The sequence below is a fragment of the Aythya ferina genome (genome assembly GCF_964211825.1).
Source record: "Aythya ferina genome assembly, chromosome: 15".
NCBI lineage: Eukaryota > Metazoa > Chordata > Aves > Anseriformes > Anatidae > Aythya > Aythya ferina.
Window position 1 is genome coordinate 9,236,487 of NC_140314.1, and position 21,913 is coordinate 9,258,399.

General features: G+C 48.1%; 1 long non-coding RNA gene across 5 annotated transcripts in view; it reads right to left on the bottom strand.

Moving 5' to 3' along the window:
- The window catches only part of LOC311445060, a 320,201-nt gene that overhangs the window by 25,192 nt on the left and 273,096 nt on the right, over positions 1–21,913 (bottom strand). The window contains exon 1 of one of the 5 annotated variants that reach the window (XR_014698177.1): positions 2,317–2,465. The exons of 1 other annotated variant lie outside the window; for it this stretch is intronic. This is a non-coding gene — a long non-coding RNA (uncharacterized lncRNA). Of the gene's footprint in view, positions 1–2,316; positions 2,466–21,913 lie in introns of those variants that run through there. 3 more of the 5 variants (XR_014698178.1, XR_014698179.1, XR_014698180.1) reach the window with 3 other exon arrangements.

Here is a 21,913-nt window from a genome sequence, read left to right on the forward strand (position 1 = left end):
CTTTCCCCTTCGCAATACATTGTACACGTAGCTATTGCCCACCCTGCTACACCAACATCTTAAAGTAGTTCTGTGCAATGCTGTTATTGTCCTGCTTACTACTTCTCCTACATCTCCAAGCCATTTGCCTTTTGACTGGAGGGGGGGAACCCAAACTCCTAGGTCAGGGTGAAGAACTATTACATGCTCTATCCAAATTGCATTATTCTTCATCTGAGCTACGCTTGAAGATACTGACTCTAAAGTTGTCTGCACTGGAGTTTCTAGACCTCACGATGAACTCTGGGACTCCCACGTGGTGCTTATAGTAAGCAAAATGTGGGAAGTCACAGTCCTTTCACAAACAGCAACGAGAAACCTGCTCTGTGTCACTATGGCACATTTGCAAAATGACATTTTCTCATTAAAAGTCCCATCTTAAGTCCACTGGATGAAGGGCAGGTTGTACAATGTGATGCTCGGATCAGACCCTGACAAAGCATCCAAAACAGGTGTTTTGGGTGAACAGCAAATACTGAAATATACCTTCACTAGCAGGACCCATAAGTCAGCCGGGTTAGAGAAGCAGACAGAGCCATGTACGTCCAAGGCCCCTGGGAGCTTTATCCTCCCATGATAATTCTAACCTTGAAGTTGGCTGACAAGAGAGCCCAAGCTATCTGTCTTACAATAAGCCTACATCCTTATGTATTCTCTCTGCCAAAAGGCAACTTTTAAAATGCTGTAAAATAAAACTGTGTACAAATTAAACAGTCAACACATTTTACTGCTGCTCAGTAACTAAAAGGCTTTCACTACACTACGCAATCTATAACTGCTGAAATGCGTTTCATGTGTGTTTATAAGTCTTCCTATATTTTCTTCTCATTACTCCAAATACATTTTAAAAGCTTGTTAAGATAGATTTGTTGGTGGTTTATATCTAGCTGACTGTGCACGTTAAAGGCTTTGCGAACAACTTTCCGAACTTGAAACACGCTATTTTTCATGCTGCTTGTTATAACACGTATCATTCCAACCATGTACATTAATTGGCTTGTCTAGGGAAACAGGACTCAGTTTATGAAGTCTGTCATCCTGCTTTGTAGCTTAATTATAAAATAAAATTATTTTCCTTCTCTGCAGTCAGACTATTTGCTCTGTGTTTTTCCTTCCTTCTGCTGCTGTTTTAAATTCCAGGCTTGCACAACTGATGCTCAATGTCCTATTTCGATGGCAGCTCCCAGGGCAGCATTTGTTGGTAAAGCTGCCCTCACTGTGAGGGTCCAAACCTGAACTTGTAAGCACTTGGATCTGAGACATACCAAAAGAAAACCACATTTAAACCAAGTCTATCATTTGTAGAAGAATCAAAGGACTATTGAACGTTGCCTTGTGATGTACTGCACACACCCAGTCACCACACAGTACAGATGAGGCTACCACATCCCAGAAACCAGCACTCAGACACGACTTCAGGTAGAAAGACACAACAAACCTTGAAAAAACAGGGGCACAGTAACTTTTACCAGAACCAACCTGCATAGACAAGACAGACACCAAGCTCACTTGACACAGATGCTCTGAACAAAGCACCCACAACTAAAGATACGACTCAGCTTTGCTGTGGTTAATTGTAAGGGTATTCATTTGCAATAGCAGTCATTACTCAAGTCCATGGCAAAGCTAGAAGCCAACAGCAGCCTAAAATAGAGCGCCCAGGAGTACTGATGAATTCTGGTGGTTCATTGCAAACCACAAACTGAAGGATAAATCACAGGCTCACTAACCACAGTCCACCACAGAACCTCCACCAACTTCAGAGGTGCCAGGAATTCCCCAGGGCGTGTGGGGGGAACAGCAAAACAGCAAGAACCTTAAGCACAATAAAACTTTCAGAATACCTAAATATGCCAAAAAATGTCTTCCCTCCTGATGTACTGAGGACTGCACAATTCAGTGGTCTGATCCTGTAGCAAGTCCTCTGTACCATAAGCCAGAATCTCAGTTCTCTACTCCCTAATCAATACCCGCAGTTATTAACAGCTCCAAAATGCCTTTCCGTAGCCCTTAGGGTTTTTTAGAATGAATGGAAAAGAATAGACATGCTTCACTAACACGGTATTTTTTTCAGTAGGTATACTGTGAAAAGCCCTCATCGTTTAAGAATAAAAGTAATGGATACAGAGGGAACACAATATTCTTTTGATTTATGTAGAGCCACAGTAACTTCAGATAGAAATTAAAGTTACCAGACTTCACACTACAGACGCTACTACAAACTTCGATTCTTATCACACGCAACCTCATCTCCTTTTACAAAGAGATCAATCTTACCTAAGACAAAAGTCTTCTGGCTGACAGCCCCCACTATAAAGACATTCAGGTAAAAAAATAAAATAAAATAAAATAAAAATCCCTGCTTTCAGAAAAGCACAAGCACCTCAAAGCCTTCCCTCCAGGCTGTGCCAGCCCACTCCCCTCCCAGGAGGGCAGGAAGGCCATATGTGCCAGAGAGTTATTGGCATCATCTGCGTCTAGGCATTCTGTTAATGATTTAGGAAATCTGTTAATGGGAAATTAATTGGAATCAAGACCAGTCAATTGCACAGATTTTCCCCTTGATTAACACACCCACTTATCGACAGGATGAATTACAAGTTGTGCCATTCACTGATGCAGCTGAACCCTGGGGAACTTGCTGGGGTGTGCAGAGCACGATGGCATTTAACATCTCCAAGAATCTGCCGGTGCTAGGAGAGTTAGCGAAGCTGCAGAAAATGAAATAATAACTGACCAGGAGGAGTGCAGCTCATGTCCCTGCAGAGCCTGCCTGAGGACTGCGCGTGGGCTCGAGGAGGAGCTGATGACCTTCACCTGCTCCATCCCACACTTCTCAGTTCTGAAGCCTAGAGTAACAGGGAGGTGGTAAATGTGGTGCAAGACTAGATTACAGGTTAAAAGCTGCACTAACGCAGTGCCTGGACTAGAATTTAGAAAGTGGGGACAAGTTAGCTAAACAAACCCCAGCGCGAATATTCCAAGCTGGAAGGGACCCACAAGGATCATCGTAGTCCAACTCCACACAGGACTACCCAAAATCAGGCCATCTGTCTGAGGGCATTATCTTGGCCTCCAGCAGCAGGCTCGGTGCTGTGACCACTGCCCTGGGGAGCTGTGCCAGGGCCTGGCCCCTTTCTGTGGGGCTGCTCTCCAGCCCCTTGTCACTCTTCCTGTAGGTATGCCCAGGGCTGCCTTGTCCCATGTGCAGAATCCAGCGCTTGCTCTTGTGGAATTTCATGTGGTTGGAGGTTGCCCAGCCCCCTGATTTGTCAGGATCCCTCTGCAAGGCCTCTCCACCCTCAAGGGAGTCAACAGCTCCTAATTTAGTGTTGTCAGAAACTTACTTATTATGTGTTCGTGTCCTGCATCCAGGTCACTTATGACAACACTGAAGATAACTGGCCCTAAATGGAGCTCTGGGGAACCCCACTGGTGACTGGCCACCAGCCTGCTGTAACCCCATCGTACCCAACCCACAGCCAATTGGCCACCCACCCCATTATGCACTTGTCTAGCTGTATGATGGACATTTTGTCCAGGTGACAAACAGTACCGAAAGCTTCGCTGAAAACCAGAAACACTACATGAGCTGGATTCCCTCGTTCAGCTAGGTGGGTAACCTTGTCATTAAAGGAAATTAGGTTCGTTAAACAGGCTATGGACAGCTTCCTGCCATTGCTCTGGCTCCAGCCATAGGGACTTGATCCTATTAAGGTCTGATAGCTATTAAATCTTTATACCTTACTTTGCCAGGACTGTAGATCACACGTGTGCTCAGTCTTCAGTCTTCCTTTTTTTCCTTTCTCCTGTAAGCAGCAAGTGATGGCATTTCTGCTGTGATCATGGCAAGGGTCAAATGCTCCTCATTCTTACATTTGTGATTTTGGAAGCCTCCCGTTGAAGTCACTGACCCCAGATTAGTACAAGGCAAGTATGAATCCAAGCAGGTCATTAAAGCCTCAGCAAAGCTCAGGAGCACCCACCGGTACAGGAGCGCTCAGCACCTGAGCCTCCATCCCTTGTTTGGCTGTGTCATTCAGCAGCCTCCTTAGAGCTGTGCCTGAAAACACCCTCAGTGAATGCCAACAGGGTACAGCATATTCGTTTCTTCAGTCTCATGATTGTTAGCAAATTACTTCTGAATAAAAGTTGGATGGGATTGCCACAAGCATTCAGATTCGTCCTGATGCTGCTCCACCGTCACAGGGAGAGCACCCCTCTGCTGCGATAGCTTGCAGTTGGCTGCATCATCTAGGGCTGCCTATTTTCATCTGAGTTCAGTGTTTTACAATTCTGCGTTAAACATGGTGAATAATAATGAGAGAGCCCTGCAGCTGCTTGGGCTAGCTGGCAACATGGAGCGACAGGTCCCAACGGGGAGGATCGGACCCTCCACTACCGCACCAAGTCCCGCTGTGATGTGCTGCTCCCCCGACATGTTCCCCATGCTGCCTTTTATCTCAGGTAAGCGGCGATGGGTTGGAAGGAGCTGCTGAGCAGTTTTGCTTTTGCTTTGAGGAGAGTAAGCTGAAAATTACTCGCTGTCAGCAGAAGGCTGAAGCCAGGGCAGAAGCTGAGTGCCGTGGCAAGGCAGGTTTATGTTGGACACCCAGCTCCTATTGACTGCGTGTGCGTAAGAGGATCTCACAGCCGCAGGAGAGCACGGCTTTGCTGTCGGAACGGTGCCCCAGGGCAGTAAGGGGAGAGAAGCACTCGCCATCTGTACTACCTGCAGTGGTACAGAGAGCACTGTGGGTGGGTTAGTGATCAGAAGCGTGTCAGCAGTGACAAAACAGGAGTCTCTGAAGATTCAGTGGGAAAAAAAAAAAAAAAAGTCTTTGAACTAAATTCTGAAAGGTTGTGCCTCCTTTTCACTTACTGCAAAGCTCCCGACGCCAGTCGCTCTCAGAACAGAACTGACCGGAGATTTCTTTATCATGCATGAAATTATTTTATTTCATCCTGGGGACTATGGAGGAAATGACGTGAAAACCATGCAGAAAATAGGTTTTAAGTCTGACAGCAAGAAAAGTCAAACAGAATGATTTATACTAAGCTCAGAAATTGTATTCCTCCTCACCCACTGACTGTCCCAAGCCACATCTCCGCGTGGAGCTGCTAATTAACCAGACGTAAAACTCCATTCAATCTGCAGGCCTCAGAGATGTTTCAACTGGAAAAGATTAATCCATCCCTTCCTATTACACCACTCACAGAAACCACACTGTGCATGGAGTGTCCCCAAAATGAGGTATTACTTCGCTGTGAGGCAAAGTTGGACACCTTTTCTTCAGCCAGTCAAGCTGTTAGCAATTACTGGATGAGTGGTGGCATTTTTACATCTCAGAAACTTCATAAATCATGCCGCACAGGAGCTAAATTCTCAATATTAACAAAATTAACAACTCGCATTAGTAGATTTTTTTTAAAGAGTAATTGTTAGGGCAGAACAGATTTTTAAGATGCTGCAAATTAAAACATCTGATGAGATCTCTTCCTCTTGTAGAGGCTGCCTTTCTGATGAAGGGCACAGAGGTGTTCTGGGCACAGGTCTGCGCATCCACCCCTTACAGCCTCCCCTCATGAAGACTGCTGGCTACCTACATCTCTCCAGCACACCGTTCCCCGTTATTTCTGGAACTAACACAGTGAACAGCGCATTTTCCTTCTTCCTAAAAGCCGAAGTGCTGCTGTGCTGAGCAGTTTACCTTCTCAGAATGTGACTGGCCCAAGCAGCAGAAAGCAGAGAGCCTCTGCCTGGCTGCCTGCATCGCCTGCCATGGGGTGCCCTGAAGCTGCAGGGCTGCAGGCACACGGCCTGGAGTTCAGGGCTACTTATTTTGAAACCAGAGCTGTACTGCACAAGGCCAACATGGAGCGAGTGTCACGTACACATGACATTGCTACAGCAACAACCTTCCTCAGAGAGAAGAGCGTCAGATGCCTAGGGCTGGGACTCTCAAAACGGCAGACCTATTCTGAGCCTCCATCGGTTTTGCCATCTACAAACCAATCTCATCTGTCTGACAGCCAAAACCACTACTGGAAGTCTCACCTTAACGTGTAACTTGCTGCAGCTCCTCTGCTGCAACGCCTGTGCTCCGTCGTGCTGGGATCTGCGTTTCTCACCAGCTGTGAGCACACCTCCCCTGAGTACTGGAGCTGTCTGATGAGCAGCAGTAACTCAGGCAAACAAGAGTAACTACTGCTGTGATTGTGTGCCCATACTCCGAAACTGTTTGCCTCGCTATGTGCTTGAGCCCCTCACGGGAAGCTGGCACAGATGCACATGGTAGAGACTGACGCCCTGCTCCGGGTGCCTGTGGCTGGAGCTCGCTTTCCTCCGCTCCCAGGACAGATGCACGGGAACGTGCACATTTCATGGAGGTCCCTGCCTGCTCCCCTTGCTGGGGATCCAGCCAAGTAAGTTGGCTTCTCTGGGCTGCGACCGCATCTACATCTGGTACCTAAGGGCCAGAAACCTTTTGGAGATGTCTGGGGAACAAGCAAGCTGAGAGCACAGCAGCGGGCAGACGGTGGCCAGATGTGCACACCTTGTGCAGAAGATGCAGGACTCAACAGGTCCCTACTTCTCTAAGCATCATCTGCCCATCTGTTTGCTAGTGCAGGATGGCTCATCTTGCAGACTTATTTTATCTGTATCAGAAATATGCAAGAGGAATTAGAAACACAGCAGCAATTGCCTGTCTGACCCCCCGGGTTTCCATCCCACCAGCTTTATCTTTTAACAGAGGCATGGATGTGTTAGGGCAGCTGTTCTGGATTCAGCTATGATGTACCCCCGCTACACACAGGGCATCCTGGATGGCTACGCAGCTCCTCCTGCTCACTTCCACTTCATCCAGTCTCCCTCCTCCTGCAGTCCCATCCCTGCTGCAGTTGCAGTTCCAGTTCCAGGGCACTGCCCCCACAGAGGCGGAGGAGCTTTGCCAATTTCTGCTGCCTGAGCCAAGATGACAGGAAGACACAGGGTTTACAGAACTCAAAAAATAATTCCACAGGGAGTCTAACATCTCCTGCATGCTAGCTGGTGCTATTTGCTGCAGTGCAAGGTGCCTTCAGGCTGTGGTCTCGTCAGTCTGTGCTGACGACCATGTTGAAGGGTGATTCAGTGATGAGACGTGCTGAAAACACTGAACACTGGAGGCCCCCGGTCCCAGCGCTCAGCAATCCGCATCTCCACTGCCTGCAGCTCTTGGCAACTCTACTGGAAGAGGCGTGATTCCTGTCTGAGCAGCCTGTGGGCCACGATGAATCGCCTTCACCAGAGCATCCCTAGCAGCTCCCGGCCCTCACCCCGTTGGGCACCGCACAGCTGAGGAGATGCCGTGGGTCAGCAGCCCCCATGCTGCTGTGCCTGGTGCCGAGGCACCCAGAGCTACCCGACGCAGGTAATGCAGCCCTGCTCGCCCTTCCTGCTGCGTGGCAGGTGAGGATGGGCAGCGCCCCGCTCCAGCAGGCTGTCTGCATGCTCACAGCCCCCACCAGCCTGCTGGGATTCAGCACCAGCTCCATGTAAAGGCAGCATTTTGAAAGCAGTGCCTGAGCCGACATCCAAACAATCACGACTTGTCTCTCTGAAGTGAAAGGACTGGGATGGGACCCAGTTAGGTCACTGAGCGCACAACTCGCTTTGCAGTAACCTCAGAGCCCTGAAGTGCAGCCAGGAGCCGCACCGTGCTCAATGCCCCGAGAGCAGCTGCCGGCATCTCACTCGTGGCAGCTCAAGGGAAAGGGAGGAAAGGAGCAGTCCTGTGCCTCACACGGGGAACACCTGAAGGACGGGTAAGATACCATCAGATACGGCACTTCCCAGCCCACCGTCTTGGGAGCCCGCTGTGAGGTTCCTACGCCTGGCTCGGGACCTTGGGTACCTTCCCTTGGCTCACCAGCAGTATTGCACTGAGTACGACAAGCATTGATCTGCACTATGCTCATGACAGGGATCACACCACAGGTATGTGACATTACATTTAATCTCATGCAATTGTAGGTTTTGTCAAAAGAAGCAGTCTGCACTCCCTCGGCAGTTTGTCCCTGCTCCAGGCTCCCATCCCCTTGCTTGTGTTAAAATTGACGACTGTGCTGAGGGGGGGTTGGGGTTTTGTTTGTCTGTCTGTTTTTCCAGTAAGCTCGTTTTCCACCAAGCTTGGCCAACCACTTCTAAAATGTGCTCATTGCAAGATCTGATGTAAAAGGGACAGCAGGGATGCAAAGCCAAGGGTGGAGCTGGGACCACTTCTGGCAGCAGCTGCCATTAAACAGGCTTAGGTGTAACCCATACCTTACAGGGAACGAGGATGTTCTGATAATCAGAAAGCCAGAAACAGTGCTGAGGAGGAGGATAAAAACTGGAGACAAGCAGCAAAAGGCATGCAAAATGGCAAGGAGATCCATTGCAACGCTCCAATTCCAGGCAACAGATCTGATTCTCCTGCTCACCTGAAGCAAAACCCATTTGCACCACTCACATGGCTTCAGACGAATTCTAAATTCATGCAGGATTTGTTTAAACCACCACAGCCTGGCTGAAAGCTGGGCTGTCAGTCACGTCCCGTTTCATTGATTTGTGTGCTTGGATGAGACCAAACATGTTTGACCTTGCAAAAGTCAAGAGGCAGATGATGGGGAAGGAAGCCACAAGATGTGCTGCCTTCCCACGACAGGTGCAGGTGAGGATTTGAAGTTATTCCGTGGTTGGTTATTTTCTCCTTTGAGGTCACCAGATCTTGGATGGTATTTCTCTGTAGATTTCCTTTAAGCGTTTTTTTTTTAAACTAGAGGCAGAAATCCCTTGGATTCTTTCTGACAAGTGATTTCCATTGTAACTGAGAGAATAACAGGCTTTTACTGCTAATCTTGCATTGTTCAACTTTTCAACTAAAAACTGGCAAAATCATCTGCTAATGGAGGCAGAAACATTTGCATGCTAATTTGCTTCTGAATGATTTAAAAAAGATGTCACAGGCAGCTTGGAGAAATAACTATTTAAGAAGTCTACCCAATTTAATATTTTTATTATTGTTTGCTATTTATACAACAACACAGATGTCCCTGGTGTTTAACGGGGACGCTCATCATTTATGTAGCACTTTACATTTTAAAGACCCACACAAACATTAACTGTCTGATCCTACCAAAATCCCCGTCTGGAAGATGAGCGTTGTTATCTTCCCTCTACAGCTGCGATGTGGCAGTGCCACAGCTCTGCCGTGCACCCAGGAGCACAAAGCAAGAAGGGAAGGGAGGTCACCAGCACCAGCTCCTGCGGGTGGCCAGGAGCACACGGGCACGGGGAACACCCTGCACCCGGGGCCAGCCCTGGCCATACCGGGCAGCCTTCCTCAGCAAGGACGTCCTGGTGTTTTTAGAAGACTGCTGCCAGGTTCCTGGTCTGCTGCCCACTTCCATGCGCCATCCTGCCTCTCCATGTACTCATCGATATGAAGCACCACCCAGCAGAACGAGCACATGTTTTGTCTCTGTACATGGCACGTGCTCCTGGGCACTGTGTGATGTGGCTCCGTGTAATGCAGCTCCTCCAGATGTAAAGAACCACAAAATTCATATGTAATGGTAGTGTCAGAGGCTCAAAGCAAGGGCAGTATGCAAACACATCTGAGGGCTTCATACCAGGCTCAGCTGCGAGAAACCAGGATTAACCCTCGAATAGGTAACTGTCCCCTGTGTGAATGTGAACCATCTTCCATGTGGGCGCTGCTTCAGAGCGGTACTCGGAGCCACCCTTCAGTTGAACCTCACCGTCAGAGCTGTCCTGCTCGGCACCTAAAACCCAGGGGCCGTTCTTGCTCCTTCGCTCTAAGGCTTGACCCTGCTGCTGCCTGCATGGGAAGCTCCTTTCCCGCTGGAACAGAAATACCCAGGGCTTTTTGTCTCCTTCCTTCCAGTCCTTCAACTGGGGAAGACAAAACTGAGGAGCCTCTCTCCTAGAACCGATGCTTGCATATTAAACCAACAGAAAATTGCTTCTCATTTCATATAGATGCTAGTGTCTTGCATTTCCCAGCTGTCATCTGACAGATATGAGCACTGGGAGAGAAAATAAAACAAGCATCATGTATAAACAACCCTAGGGACTGCATTTTGCAGCCTGTAAACATCAATGGTGTGCAGTCCTCTGTTTGCTGAGGCGAGCAAGTACACGGGAAGAACTGTACACAACAATTATGTTAAAGCACTGCACAGCTCTCGAGCTTTAAACAGAGGGGCAAAACAGAGGTGCGAGCTGCTCTGAAATCAAAAAGAGAGATTTTCAGCTGTTTCTTTAACACAAAGAGGTGAAGGTTACAAACAAGGCAGCCAGCCTACGCACAACACGACATAACCCGAGGGTGCTTGCATGGGCAGAGCTGTACATGTCCCTGGCATGCTACTGCTGACTTCCCTACAGCTGCTCCAGGGACGAAACAGCAGCATCGCTCACTGCATTTCTGATAAAAATGCTAAAAAGAAGAAACTAATGAGTTTTATTCCACATAGTATTTCTAATAAAAACCAGTGGGATGCTGTGACATAAAAAGTTGCACAAAGGCGACACGTTCTTCAAATGGCTGCTGCTGCAGGTGTGCGAGGTTTGCTCGAGGAGAGCTCTTGGATGGATGTCTTTGGAGGGGCCATGGGGATGGATGTCTTTGGAGGGGCCACATGCCCTGCAATGACAGCTCTTCAACAAAGCCTCCTCGGTTGAATCTGTGAAGCCTGCAGCAATACCGAGCCCCAAATGTATGCCTCTTCTCTTTGCAGTGGACAATCCAACACCATAAAAACTGATCTCAACATCTTGGTCGTTTTTTCAGAGAAATGTCTATCAGCACCGTCACATAATTTCTCACCGGCGTCCTCCACTCAGAAATGTCTTAAAATCAATTGACAGATATGTCTTTCTACCCTGAGCTTGTTCTCCTTTAAGGCTTATTTTTAATAACTTACTGAAGCAGAACTCCCCAGTAATCCCAAAGATCCCAATTCATCCTGACTCAGGCCCTTGTCCCAAGCACCCAGACCTGAGTGTGGGTTAAGGAGCACAAGGAAAATTACCAAGAAAGCTTTAAGCAGCAGAATAGTTCAGATAATTTCTGTAGAATAAATAACATGTTCCAAACTATGCCTATTAATGTCAATTTGCAACACCAAAGGAGGAGAAAGTACACTACATTTAGTTTATAATGGCCCCGCAGTAATTACAGTGGCGGTGTGTGCCTACAGGAGTGACACAAATGTGAACTGAACCCTTCCAGCTGGGAAACCCAGCCGGGACGCCACGAGCTCCACAGATGGTGTCAGGACAAACGGTAAGGGCGGCAAATGAAAAACTTTCTTTTACCCAAGCTCTGCGTCCCACCCTACAGCTCCATGTAAAGAACGGCTGGTGACTGCGGCACACGTGCAAATAGCAGCGGCAGAAAGCACGGCCCTACTGACCAGCCAAGGCTGCTCTGCTGAGCCAGGAGCTGGCAGCCACCCAGGCTGGTGGCGCTGCCTTGCCCCAGTGAGCCCCAGGTGAGCGGGCACGGGAGGAGGGCTGGTGGCAGAGCTGATGGGCCTGGCGCCAGGGGAAAGACCCTGGGCTCCCCAGGGCCTGCAGGCAGCAGGCAGTCCTGACCTGGGCAGATGAAGAGCCACAGATCCTTTGTTTTTTCCAACCTCCCTGCATTATTTTTAGTTGATTTGCTTTTTCCATTTTGACTTCTTTACCCAATTCAGGATGTAAAACATTTAACAAAATGAGAAACTCTCTTCCTATTGAAATGCTGGTATTTCAAACCAGAACTAAATAAGACATAAGCTCATAGAAGTGATAGCCAGATCACTTACAGAGCTCGCAGAGGTGGATCAGCTCTGTACAGAAAGTGAGGTTAATTCCGTGCCTTCCTTACATATGAGAACGCAGCTGTCCTTCAATGCTCCCAATCAAATCCAAAAAACCTGCTGTAGGTACAGCTCCCCTCTAGCCCTTCCTTTCCAGCAATACTTGACCTCAGGTCTCCCTGATCCCTACGGCTGGTCTGTGAGACAGAAAAAAATTAATGAACAAAATTAACCATCAGAAGAAAGGCAGAAAATTGTTTATTCAAATCATGTAAAGATTTACACTCCATTAAGCCTCTCCTAATCCCCACATGGAAAATACAAAGAGCACCGCGCAGAGTACTCGCGCTACAGAAATCCTTGGTGGCAGACAGAAGGGGCATATGTTTTGTGACTAGAAAGGATAGACCAATATTTTGAAGACAAATTGGGGCCGTAAGGACTACAGAGCAATCAGATCTATTTAAGGATCAGTTTGGGAGTTTTTACAACTACAAATAGAAATAGGATTTTGCTGTAAGCGTGCTATAAATGTAGAGCCACAGCAGACAGGGAGACATTTTTGTAGTGTTTATAAAGACATCAAAGCATGAAGGGTAACGCTAGAAATAAGCTTTAGTTCTCAAAGACAAATTATAAATGGCTGGAAAAAACTTCGAACTCTCCCAAACATTCAAAAGGTTCAGGGGCTTCTCATCTGCAATGCAACAGCAGCACTGCTTTACCTGGGCGGAGGTTACAAAAGAACCTGGGTCAGGCTTCCCGAATTGAGTGGGAGAGGAGTTTCCTTATAAGCACCTGCAAAATACCTCAGGTAGAAACCAGAAGCAGGGGCATTCAGCAGCTTAATGATGAGGGCAAGGTCTCACAGCGGGTTCAGATGCCCAGATGTACAAAAATGAACATTTTTTAAAGTTTACAGCAGCACTTGGCTGGCTTCCCCCAGGCCTCCCCACTAAACCCGGTATCTGTGGGTCAGCCCTTCCAGCCAGCCACCCAGCGCTCGTCCCCTCCGGAGTGCCCTGCACCACTGCCAGTGTGAAATGAAAATTAAATGCCAACAAATTAGGGCAGCATTTAATTTAAATTACACAGATATTTCATCCTCCCCCCATCAGAGGGGATGCACAGAGGCCCAGCCCTGCGGGCTGATGCGCTGCCCCTGGCAGCCTGGCACCCAGACAAGTTCTTCTCAAGGAGCCCAGAGGCAGGACCAGGCGCACTGCCTGCATTCAGCCCATCGATGTGGGTACACCACCAAGTGATTCGCTACCTCGAAGGCTAGCATACGTTGCAATTGCTTTCTAACCCATGCAGTTCAGATGGCACACCCTGAGCAGTGCTGTGTTGCAGCCCTGAGTCATCTCTTGTTTGCCAGCCTCCCTGCAATGTGAAGGTTTATCCCAGCCCTGTTATCACAGACAACATCTGAACCAGATTAAAACGCTTCTTCTAGCCAGTCTGGGACTGCTGAAGCAACAAAAAGCCATGGACAGGACCTCCAGACAAAAAAGACAGCGTTTTCTAAGTGCATGTTCTGCCACTGGTCCTATTCACACTCTAAAAACCACAGTAAGAGAACGTTAGGGTTATAAGGAGAAACCATAAAAGAAGAGACATGCACAGCAAGGGCAGAATAAGGCACACTCCTCAAGCCTCTTGGCCCAAATGGGCACAGGAAAAGCAGGTGACAGCGCTGCTCAGAGACCTGACCCCAGGAAGCACAGACGGGATCGCTGCCGCCTGCAAGGCACAGCACCGTGCCGCCCAGGGACAGTCACCCTGGTGCGAGACGAGGGAGCTGTGGGGCAGACATGAAATCAGTTCCCAGCAGCTTGCTAAGAGCCGTCCTTGCTATTCCTGCTTCACACTGTGCTGCAGAGAGAGGCTTGTGCTGGCCACAGCCTCTTCCCTCCTCCGATTTCTTCTTCCCAGCCAAGAGCTGGGCCAAGAGCCAGCAGGCTTCCAACTCAGTGCGCTTCACAGCTCGTCACTTCTCCTGGCACACCCCAGCTCCGCTCAGACTGTGTGCGTGGCATGCAGCATCACCCCGTGCAAGGGCACGAGCCTGTTAGCCGCTCGGCTCGCTCCGTTAACTGCCGGCACTCATTAGAGGTCATTAGCGAAACACCTACGCCATGGAAGCCTGCACCAAAGCTTCAGAGAAAGCTTTCACTGGAGCTTAAAATAAGGCTGTGTTAATAAAAAGCAAGGGTGCCGTTATAACACGTACTGATCCGTGGTGTATTTGGGGAAGGAGAACCTGCCTTGGAGCCAGCCCCGGCTGCGGGAGCAGAGCCGAGCAGTTTGCTTAAGGCATCGTCTGCAGGGCAGCCAAAATTGGTGGAAAACTCAGAAGTGCCATGCAGGATGATGTAGCATTACTGAGTGGATAGGAATACTGTCAGTGCAACCTATTTGAAATTGGGATTAGACCTGGGCTCAGAGACCCTGAAGAAAATAAGGGTCGTGTTATGCTAAGGGGCTGCAGGAGAAATGCCACAGCTCTGTCCTTGTGAGACCTTCCACAAGGAGCTGAAGGTGCGATGAGCATAACAAGCAAGTGGCAGGAAGGCAGGAAGTGTCATTACATTTGCACATTTCTCATTTCACCTCCCCACCACTGTGAATGCTCTAACCTGAGCTCTGCGCATTGGACCCTCTCTAAAAACTTTGAAACCACCCTGTGAAATCCCTGGCCCAGCCATGAGGTCTTTAATCACCCTGAAAGTGATGTCGTACAAGCAGGGACAAACGAACGTGAGAAGACAGAAGTGATCCAGCCAACAACTTACAGTGGATTTCTATCAAGAGCTACGACTTCAGCCCCGAGCACCAGGAGTGGAGGCCCGTATTTACATTTACACAGAACATGCTCACATTTATGCAGAAGTTACCTAACCTCTCCAAAATGCCCCAGATGTTTTTGTTTCAATTCACTTTGGACTTTGGACCAAAGGTGGAGATTATTTACTATTTTCTGCCGAGATGTTTCCACACTCACTTACACTGTTCCTTAGGAGAAAAAGTTGCAGATGCATTACTGAGCCTCTCTGAATCTAAGTCTTGTCTGCTCCAGGAGTGCTGTAACCACGGCAGTGCCTCTACATTTCAGCTGTGACCAAACTATCTGTACATCTCAAATGTTCATAGAACAATCCTTTCTGCTTTGAACAATTGGACTAAGAAGCTGTAAGTCACTCGGGCATTTCAGCAGACGAGAGATCAGCACTAGAGCACAGCTTTGGCTCCTGGCACCTTGCTGGGGCACGGGGCAGGCCCAGACACCCAGAGCTTTGGTACTGCAGTGCAGGTAACTCTGCTGAAGAGAAGGGGCTCTCTGCACAGCGCATGAAGTCCTTACTGCATGGCACCTGTGTTCTTCACTATCACCTTTGCCTTCTTCCAGAAGAACCCAGACATGAAGGACAGACCAGAAGAGCTGAAGCAGCAAGATGTCCAAAGGGAGAAACCTGTGTCCTACAGCATCCCCAGGGAGCCTGAGCAGGCCTCAGCAGGATCCTGTTGTCTTCACTGTCGCTCCATAAAGGCCAAGGAAGCCGTACCTCCACAGATACGTCGGTGTTGTAAATCAGACAGATATTCAAGGCCTCCTCCATAAAAAGGGCTCTCTGTTGTGCTCCAGTGTCTGAACACAGACATCCCCTTGCCAGCACATCAGCTGATTTTTCCATGGTGAATTTCTACCATTCCTCGCACACCACTTCACTCTCTCAGACACTTGGCTGCTCTCAAAAGCTTCTGAAGATCCCCTCCATGACTTTCCTCTGCATTTGTTTGAGTCCAGTCTAGAAAGCCCTACTTTACTTCTCCCACTTGCGCATTTTAATGGAAAGAGCCAACCAGATGGGATGAGAGGCTGGGAAGGCTTCACGAACGTGTGCGCTGAGAAGCAGCCTCCAGTGCCTTTTCCAGCAGCACAGCAACCCCCTGTGGCGTTACATTAAGGCAAACTAGTATATAATTTAAATCAGAAGCTGTGCTTTTTGGGGGGAAAGTTAGCACTTGCTGAGAGGCCAGCACTTCCAGCACTTGCAGTCCCAAACAAACTGCTTCAGTAGCACTCTGGCAGAAGCTGGGATGTTAAACCCAGAGCTATTACCCACTCGTTCATCAGCTGCACATTGTCTGGCCTCAGTGGCGTTAGCAGCAAATGGAAGAGCACGACGATATTTATTCCTTATGGCTGAGAACTTTGATAAACAGCTGCAGGCAGCAAAGGCTAGTCAATTTATATTTCTTTCAGCATATATTCTTAAGAATGGCAGTCAGCATTATGGAAGCCATCAAAAACCTAGCTCTGACCTTAAATAAGTGTGCTCCTATGCCAGACAGTCCTAGGAAGGAGAATTTATGAGGCAGATGCTAAATGCAGGGAAGGAAGAAAAGTTGGGCTACTCTTGCTGTGCATTCAGGCCAAGTGCGCAGCGCAGGCTGCGGCCCCCAGGATTCAGCAACTTGTCTGAACTCTTTGAGCCACTGCAGAAAAATTACTGCCCTTGACACTGGGGTCGGACTCCCTGTTGGTCTATTCCATTAACCCTCTAAACAACAGCACGCCAATTCCCAGGGCTCCATGCTGCTGGGTGTGCAGGAGGCACGCCGCCTCGTCCCCATACCTTTTCCCTTGACACGCAGGGCAGGCAGGGATACAAGTAATTCGGTGACTTTATGGAGAAGAAAAAGTACTGCAGGAGCGTTTTTTACAGCACAGGCTATCTTTTGCATATCCTTTCTTCACAGAAAATTTTACATAATAAAATCTTTCATATCACCTTTGATATTTCAGAGGATAAAAGCATTCATTAATGATTTGCTTTCCCATGTACACCGCTCTTTTGCAGAAAGGGAATTCCAGTCACAACGCGACGTGTTGGTCTTCTTGTTTACCTCTCCTCCTGATTTAATCATGCTTTTCTGACAATGCTTAGTTATTTTTATCAAGCTAGCTGAAAATCATATTGCTCAAATTTCTTTACATAGTAATCTGGAGCAGAATTCAATAAACAACTCAGAGCCTTCAGCATTTCTTATCCTGCTTTACCTTCATTTGCAACCAAAGCGGTGTTTACTTCAGACCCACTCATGATTTTCTTTGTGAAAAACCACCAGTGAAGGCAAACTAATTACAATAGCAGCAGAAAGAAGAATTTTCACATTTTTTTCCCTATCAAAAAGATACCTGGAAGAACAGTTACTCTCCTGTGCAGCCCCTTCTGGCAGGTGCTGCTGCACTGCCACCCGTGGAAACCAGTCCCTGCCCAGGTGCCCCCCACTGGGCAGCATCGTGCTGCACCTACAGCTCAGCCTCGGAGACACCGTGAGGTTTGGCCAGCAGTGAAAAAGGAAAAAGAAAAGTGAAGGAACTCTAAAACGAATTTACAACTCCTAAACACCCCACTTTGAGTACTGTCAAGCTGGTGGGACAACCTGTGCTGCCAGCTGACCATGCCAGCTTCATGCACAAACACACCGGGTTGTTGTTGTGCTTTCCACCCGCTGAGCTTCCCAGAGGCACCGTGCATTTCCAGGGCGCTCCTCGAGCACACAGGGGCAACACCAGGTCTCTCTGTGCTCTTGCTGAGAGCTGCCCAGGCTGGCAAGCAGCAGCGCTTCCCCTGCTAGCACAGCTGTTTCTCAGATTTTCCTCCTAGGAAGGACTGCTCAGGGAAAAAGCAATCAGGAAAAAAAATATTTTCCTTCATTTTGCAAGCAACAGAGCTGGTAGAAACATTTGGACTTTGAAAAATGAGAAAATGGCAAAGACAGAAGCAGCAGCAGCTTTAGGGGGAAGGCATACAATGAAAAAGGGCAACTTTTTCCAAGCATTTCCCTCCTATGTTTGATTAAAATCAATTTAAAATACAAGTCAGCTCTCCACAGAGCATGGGCACAGCAGCACCTTCTTCGTACACCTCCCCCAGCAGCGAGGAGGAATCACGGCTCCCCTGCCCACTTGCCTGTTACCAGTTTAGGGTTTTTGCCAGTTCACGCTGCTTCTGCTGTCTCCTCTCCTGTCTTTGTCTCTTTGTGAAATGTCCTGGAGCCCAGCCCAGCTTGCTCAAGCTCCCTACACATCTTGAATTTTAATTCCCTCTAATTCTAAGTCATCTATCTCTTTTTTAAACCAAGTCACAAGGAGAATGAGCCAATTTATTCTTAATATACACCAAAACGAATCTGCAGAGAAAGTCCTCGCTGCACGCCGCAGCACGTCCGGCAGCCAGGGGACCTGCTGGGTGGGAATATTGATTTGAAAGGCCCAGGGAAGCGAGCAGGGGGCACAAAACTCCCCATGAAGTGACAGCCCACTTTGGAAATACATGTACACTACAAATACTGATGGCCTTGTCTTCTGATGTACCCTCACATGACGCTGTCCATGCTGACCATGACCAAAGATATCAAACCTTCCTGGCCCTGGTACCGACACCAGGGGCGCACAAGCAGTGCCTGGCCTCCAGCTGGCCACCCTGCCCCGATCACCACCTTTTCTGACCACCAAGAATTTTCTAAGGCAGCTGCCACAGTGCTGTAGCTGGACTGAAAGCCAACAGAGACCTCCCTGAACACCATGGCTGGCTGTATATACTTTCTGCCAAGTAATAGTTCAGTTACTTTTACCCTTTCACACAACAGCTTTCATCTCTTCCCTGTATCCACAGGCTGTGCGCTTCACAGTACTGCATTTTTCAGCACCCTTATTAGGGGCTTCTCTCCATCCTGCTGACAGCCTGCCGAGCTAATAAGAATGAAGAAAGTATGGAAGAGAGTGAGTGTAAAAGCACACAACAAGTTTCTTCTTTGCTCTCCTCAAGCTCATCCAGCACAAATTCCTGAGATAAGACTCCAACAGGAACACCATCTAATTAACCTGCCCTCGGGACCTGGCAATTAGCACTTGCTGCAGCAAGGGGCAACCCTGGGCATTGCTGGGACCAGAGAGGTGGGAACCAGGCAGAGGCAAAGGGACAGGCAACACTTCAACACCTTACAAGTTCCTGGGCAGAGGGACAAGCTCGGTATCACCAACAGCACCGGGTCCACGGCCCTGAGCAACCGCCCCGACTGCCTGCACAGACCCTGCCGCCAGCTCACAGGAGGCACTATGAGTATTAGGCTTTTAATCCTTATCCTAATTATTTGATTAATCATCTTAATTGGCGAGAAGACAATTGGTCAAGCCTTTTCCCTTGTACTGCCACCTGAAATCTTTCCCCGTCACAGCTCTGCCACCAACACAGAAAGTGCAACGGCTCCATTAGTCACCGCAGAGCTGCATTTCCAATTTCTTTTCACGGGAATACATTTGTAGGGATACTAAAAAAGGGAAAAATATTGGCTGTATTTCTTTGATCTATAAATATTCCTTCTCTGTAGGGGATATTTTCATTGCATTCGGAGCAATTTGGATGCATTTATTCTAAAGTATATCCAAGTAGTTTTCATCTCATTTTTAAGAACTGTGGCTGCAAGAAATAATTGTACCAGAATGAAAAGCCAAACGAGAAACCATGGGGATTGAGTGACCCCAAGGTTCTTTAATAGGACACAAAGCTGCTTTGCTTTGGTTTGTTTTATTTAGGGCAGTAGTGACTAAAATTTATTTCCCTCCTGGCTTTTTTTGGTGGCTGCAGGAAATGAGTTGACAGAGAAAACCATCTCCTCAAAGCTGCTCAGTCCAGAGCTAATGGAGGACGGGGCCAGGAGGTAAACGGCAGGAGTACCTCAGCTTGGTTTCTCCTTTCAGACGTTGGGAGCCTGATCCTTGGGGCAGCGGTTGTGAACACAAAGGAGAAGGGATGGTGAAACATCTCTGCATCGTGGCATTAGCTGTGCTGCTCCTGCTGCCTTCATTAAGCACCCGAGCAGGAGACCTTCAGCTTCACATGATCTCATTCACACCTTTTTCAGAAAAGAACCCTGTGTCACCAGCACAAATTATTATTTTTTTCCAGATTTGCAAGTCCTATTCAGAACTCACAATTTCTACTCCTGGAAAACTCATCTGGTTTATGGCGATTTGTTGTTTTTTTTGTTTGTTTGTTTGTTTGTTTTTTAAAATCTCCAGGTTGTTAATTCTCAGAATAGTTTTAAAAGGCAAGCATGCGCACTGGGACACATCTTGTACGACTTTGTCACTTTTACCACCAACCAAAGAAAAACTTACTGAACATAATAAAGGCGAACATAAGGCAGTTTGTAAGATACTGCTGGAACTGTAAGTCACCATTTAGTTTTGCTGAAAAAAAAAACAATGAAAAACCTGTACAGCATTCAAAAGGACAGAAGACATGCATTGACCGAGTATTTATAGCTGCAGCATTCAGGAATGCAAATTGAAATGAATCAATGCCAGCAGGGATGCCTAAAAGACATAAGTGAGAATTACAGCAATTAAGAATGTTGTCTCAAAGGAAATTAGAACAGTCCATTAATTATAATGCCTTAAAGGAAAATGAACCAAAATGAGAAGGAAAGAAAGAAATTAAAATATCAGGAAATTAGATGAAAAACAGGGGAATAAAGAAGATAATGAGCACAGGAGGTGTTTCCCACCCTCCTTTTATAAAGGACAAAAAAAATAATAAAAAAAAGGTGATAGGAACCGAACCCCCATAAATATCAGAGCCGGTCTGCTCTGCCATGAGATCAGTGGCCGCACGCTCGGGGCTTTGCTGATGTAAGGCCAATTTGTCATTAAATTCTGCAGAAGCTGGTTACACGGAGGAGAGCGCAGCAAACAAAGTGCCAAGGTATCAGTGCAGCAGAAGTCGTATTTATGATGCGAGGCAGCTGGAGCCCCAAATGGATGTGAGGAGGACGAATATTTATCACACCACACTGATAAGAGCAGGATGCGGTGCCAGGACCACCCGCAGGCTGGGCGATGGGCAGTTCTCTTGCTGTGCCCTGCTGCTGGTGGAAACAGGAATGACTTAGCCCAAGACCAGGCATGCTCTGCCTGCCCCTGGTACAACTTGTTGCGGATCCTGCAGAGCCCCAGGAACCCCAAACCGCCCAGGAGCTGTATTTGGAGCCGGCCCTACACAACCCTTACACACTCAGCTTGCTTTTGGTCTACTACACAACACATGCATTAAAAATTCTTCATGGGTGGCTTGAACGTAAGGATACTGGAAACAAACGGCCTTAATGCAGTGTGTCTCCCAGCCCTCATCAGCAGGAAGGCAAAAAGCCAAAGGCCTGTTTCAGGGTTCAGGTCGTATCACAGCTAACCAACACACCGCTACAACACACAGCTTGTGCACCTCGAGTCCTTTACCTGGAGAATGAAATCCCAGCAGGTCAGCAGGAGCATGTTACACAGCGCGAACACAAACAGCGAGCACCCGTGGCTATTACAGGAACAGTGTAACAGCCACCTCTCACTTAGGATACCTTAATAGGCTCCCTTTAAAACAGCACCTCCAGACAAATACACGGGCACAGGGAGAGTACCCATTAGCAGCTCTTCCAAGAATTCTTCTCGTTTGTGTAAAGAGGCAAAAATGAACCAAGAAGCCGCAAGACAGGAGAGCAGAAAGCTGTGCCTTGAGCAAGGGCTGGCACACCCCACGGAGAGCAGTCAGCACCCACACAGTACCCACAAAGCACAGGGCACTCGGCACAACCTCACATCCCAACTGCCTAACAGCAGACAGTGTGACAGCAGGGCTGCTTTGTGCCCAGTTCCTTCTCCAATACACAGGCTACAGCAGCATGCCAGGCACACATACCCCCATAACCTCTGCTTCCCTTAACTAGGGGCACCTCTGGGATGCCTCGCTTTGGCTCATCATCCCTAGCAGTGTGGGCACAGTAAGATATTACCTGTGCTTCTGGCCAGTGTAGCAGCAATGTGCCTGTTTACGGAGACAGCCAGGCATTTCTGTGCAGCACAAGGGACAATACCAGGTGGGAACAGTCTGCTGCAGACAGTCCTACCTCCCTGTTTAAGGGTACAGACCTGAAACGGGTGGAGAACTCGTGTCAGATT